The sequence below is a fragment of the Triturus cristatus genome, chromosome 9 (genome assembly GCF_964204655.1).
Source record: "Triturus cristatus chromosome 9, aTriCri1.1, whole genome shotgun sequence".
Lineage (NCBI taxonomy): Eukaryota > Metazoa > Chordata > Amphibia > Caudata > Salamandridae > Triturus > Triturus cristatus.
The window spans coordinates 595,165,882-595,170,731 of NC_140592.1; the positions used below are offsets into that span (position 1 = coordinate 595,165,882).

Consider the following 4,850-nt stretch of genomic DNA (forward strand, 5'->3'; position numbering starts at 1 on the left):
AGCCACATGTGAGCACTGGGGCTAGCACCCAGAGTATCTCCAGGAGGCATGGTTTCTCTACCAAGAGGAGCAAGGGAGTTTAGTGATGGCCACAACTCATCCCAATCCAGACAACTCTGACACACAGGGCAGGCCACTCCTTGATCCCTCAAAGCCTGGATAGCCCTGGCATCAGGCATGAGAAGGCCCAGGTGGCAAGGTCTCTCTCTTTCAGGCCCAGCCGATGGCGGTACTGCAATTTGGTCCCCTGGAATCGTGCTGGGTGTGCATGGGTTCTATCTGGGAAAGCTTTCTGTCACATATGTCCTCTCCCAGGCATCGCAGCAAGGGAACCCTGTCCCTGGGCCTTGTGTGCGTCATCAGGTCCTCCTTGCCAGGGAGAGGAGCTCTAGCCCAAGTGGCCAGCACACAAGGAGAGTAACAGAGCCGTGTGCCTGGGTTCTATCTGGGAGCCAGCCCTGAGGTTCACTCTGTTGCCTTTGACATTCGGGTTGGTCCGCTCTTAAAGATCCTTCCGCAGGTTCACCTATGGAAACCTTGTTACAACTTTTACTTCCATTAGGTAGTGAAGTTTGATCCTTTTCTCAGTTCCCTACCAAGGCAACTGCCAGCGCTTGATGAAGCTAATCCAAGAACCTCACTAAGCCATCCAATCAGGAGTAACGGCAGGCAGCTTGCACATGGGGCAGGGACTTCAACAACATAAACTTATGACCCACAATTAATAGGAATTCTTTGTTAATGGGAAATAACGGTGATCCCCGATCCCTATCACAAGCTAGGTTCAGCAGGTTAACCGCAACTGATGCAAAGGGTAGACACATTCTGATCCATTGAGTGTAAAGTGTATGCAGCCTGATCCAAGGGCATCACAAACCTGTTATTACTCAATCTTGTGTGGCTGAATGCCACTTGCCCCTTTAAGAAGCTGATTGCAGTCCACTGGAAGCCATGTAACTAGTTAGCATGGAGTCTTGTTCTGTCTCAGATTTAAACAGACAAGTCACTTCACCAACTAAGATCGACCATGGACCGCCGCCTACGTACTCAAGAAAGAGCTATACAATTGTCTGCCCGTTCTTGGGGTAGGTGAGGTTTCTTGTGTTGAATCAAATTAAGCAACAAGCTCCACTCCTAGTGGTTCCCCTCCATTAATTCTTTCAAGCTTCAGCTTTGCAATTTTACTTCCCCTGAAACTCAAAGGCTTTGGTTTCCTGTAAGCTGCTTGGCGGGTCATGGGAATAACACCACCTGAATGCAAGTCAGCAAAAGCAAGATCCTACTCAGAGCTTTTAAAATAAACAGCTTTAATATTTGCAATTGGAGTTAGAATTACAGTGGCTGCTGGCTCCATACTTGCCTACCAATGCATCCTCATTAAATGTTTAAAGTCTACTCATTCAAATTACAGGGCCTCAAAAGATGCATGTGCTGTTATTTTTTATCACTACATCCTCAAGCCGGGAGTGCATTTGCTACCTTCCTTGGATGTGGTAGCCGGTTCCTAGGCTGTCGCTCTAGAATTGAATCCTGATTTCCTACTACCTGTAGTCACCATGACAGGTACAGCAACCACTAACAAAATTTGATAGTGCAGACATCCAAATGTGTCATTGCTGTCATGGGAATGTGTGATCAGCACAAGATTATCTAGTGACACTAAAGCGGACAGACAAAACTAGATTGGTCATAATCTGATAAATGAATTCATCCAGGGAGTTCAGTGCTTGTTGGTATGTTTAATCGCTAGAATTACCACAGTTGTTCAAAAGAACCATAATTGATTTAATGAACCATTCGCAGTTTCTCTTTACTAGCTGTGTCTCCTTACATGTGCTTATCATAATTTTTTAGACAAGCATATGCTACCCGCAAGATCAACCAGATAGATGCACCTGCAGGAGTAGGAGTTGTACACCTGTCCTAGATTGACCTTCACACCCCCATTAGGAGCATGCATGGGTGAAAAGGCCCTGCCACATAGAGACACTGTTTGGACAGAGTGATCCCACTGGCACCTGCGGCTCTGCCTGCTCTGTGACGATGGAATGGGGAGACAGGGCCTAGCTGCAACCTGAGTAAGGCAAGGACACCTCATTGAACAATAATTCCGAGTTTCTACAGAAATGCATTGGATAGAGAAAGGGCAATGGAATGGTACACTGTGCCAATTCTAGCACCATACAACCCCGCATGAACTCTAGTCAGGCCCCCAGGGGGCAATGTGCAAGGCAGCTTAGCTTTGCTCTGCTCGGTGAGGAGGACGTCTTGAGAGATGGGCTCCTCCAATAGACCAAAAACCAAAGGAAATGATGGACGGAGTGTTGAACATTGCAAGCACTCACCCCCAGTCAACTGATCTGGGTTTAATCCATCACCGTTCTTTAGCCCACTCTGCCACCCCAGTTCAGACATGGCCATATGCAAATCAGTCTGACCCTGTGCCTCATGGGAACAGTCCAGCCCGAAATGCCAAGCCATGTCTTCCCTGGACCGGAAACAAGCTTCCTAGGACCGGTTTCTGGCATTTCAGCCGTCTTCAGCCAGGCTTGCTTGAATCCAGTGGCAAAGTGAGCAAGGGACTCACGTCTGAGCATACCCTGCCAACTTGTGGCGAACAAAGCAAAAACCAAAGGAAATGATGGATGGAGTGTTGAACATTGCAAGCACTCACCCCCAGTCAACTGATCTGGGTTTAATCCATCACCGTTCTTTAGCCCACTCTGCCACCCCAGTTCAGACATGGCCATATGCAAATCGGTCTGACCCTGTGCCTCATGGGAACAATCCAGCCCGAACTGCCAAGCCATGTCTTCCCTGGACCGGAAACAAGCTTCCTAGGACCGGTTTCTCGAATTTCAGCCATCTTCAGCCAGGCTTGCTTGAATCCAGTGGCAAAGTGAGCAAGGGACTCACGTCTGAGCATACCCTGCCAACTTATGGCGAACAAAGCAAAAACCAAAGGAAATGATGGACGGAGTGTTGAACAGTGCAAGCACTCACCCCGAGTCTACTGATCTGGGTTTAATCCATCACCGTTCTTTAGCCCACTCTGCCACCCCAGTTCAGACATGGCCATATGCAAATCAGTCTGACCCTGTGCCTCATGGGAACAGTCCAGCCCGAACTGCCAAGCCATGTCTTCCCTGGACCGGAAACAAGCTTCCTAGGACCAGTTTCTGGCATTTTAGCCGTCTTCAGCCAAGCTTGCTTGATTCCAGTGGCAAAGTGTGCAAGGGACTCACGTCTGAGCATACCCTGCCAACTTATGGTGAACAAAGCAAAAACCAAAGGAAATGATGGACGGAGTGTTGAACATTGCAAGCACTCTCCCCAGTCAACTGATCTGGGTTTAATCCATCACCGTTCTTTAGCCCACTCTGCCACCCCACTTCAGACATGGCCATATGCAAATCAGTCTGACCCTGTTCCTCATGGGAACAGTCCAGCCCGAACTGCCAAGCCATGTTTTCCCTGGACCGGAAACAAGCTTCCTAGGACCGGTTTCTGGCATTTCAGCCATCTTCAGCCAGGCTTGCTTGAATCCAGTGGCAAAGTGAGCAAGGGACATCACTGATGACGTCATCCATGTGATAAATTAGTGCATCTTCTCACACCCTAATATAACCTTTGATACACCGACTCAAAATTTCAATCTCAAAACCATAGATACTCCAATTCCAATAACTACATACCCACTCATTGACTCTTAGGTCTACACACACCTCCACTCACTCACCTGTACAGTCACACATAATTACAGTCACTCAGTACAGGACTATCATATGCAATGATACACCTATATAGACACTCAGACACCGCCAATCATCCATAGACGTACTCACACACCTAGTCAGTCATGCAAATAATTAATCACACTCCAATTTACTCACCTATACAGTAATACACACACAAGTTCACTTACTCATAAAAATACTACCACATTCTGACGCTCTTATATAATTACTGATACAAGCACACACTCATCCATACAGCCACTCTCACAATCACACACTCTCACATATAGCCAGTTATATACTCGTACACACATATACACTGCCTTTCACATACGTAGTTGCTGACACATGTACAACTGAGATATACATTCAATCACTAACACACCCATACATACACTCACTCAACCATACAGTCCATCACAGTTGCCCTCTTAAAACCATGCACACATAGAATCACCCACTCACACATCTATGCACAGTCGCACACACCCTACCCACACAAACACTCAGGCACCCATACAGATACTCAGACAACCAATCAATAATCCATATAGACACTCATATAGCTATTCACAAAACCATGCAACCACTTATACACCAACAGACAGACAGATACAGACATTCAAACAGTTTAGTCACTAGTCTGCAGTAAGATACATTTAATGACTCACTTATAAAGTCAGTCACACTCCTAGAAAATCATCCATTCACACACTTGTACACCCACTCATTCTTCAACAGGCCTTTTCGTATATATATTAAACATATTAAAACTTTACAGAAACACAGACTCACTGGATGACGTCATCAGTGATGTCATCAGTGATGTCATTTGTGATGTCATCAGTGATGTCATCAGTGATGTCACTGACCATGTAATGAGTGATGTAATATGTGACGTCATCAGCAGTGCATTGCGGGGGCGCGAGTTATAGTTAGCTGAACTAGCTATAACGGGGGAATTTCTAGGGTTTTGTACGAGGGAAATGTCCAGCTAACTATAACACCCCTGAAACCTATGGTTTTTTCAGTGAATTTCTAATGTTTTTTAAATGCCAATTCCTAACTATAACGTGCATGAAACCTATGGTTTTTTCAGTGAATTTCAAAGGT

The 4,850-nt window shown here is 46.2% G+C and overlaps 1 pseudogene; it reads right to left on the reverse strand.

Moving 5' to 3' along the window:
- Positions 1-503: 503 nt before the first annotated feature.
- LOC146798376 (18S ribosomal RNA) lies at positions 504-1,888 on the reverse strand (annotated as a pseudogene).
- Between the last annotated feature and the right edge of the window lie 2,962 nt (positions 1,889-4,850).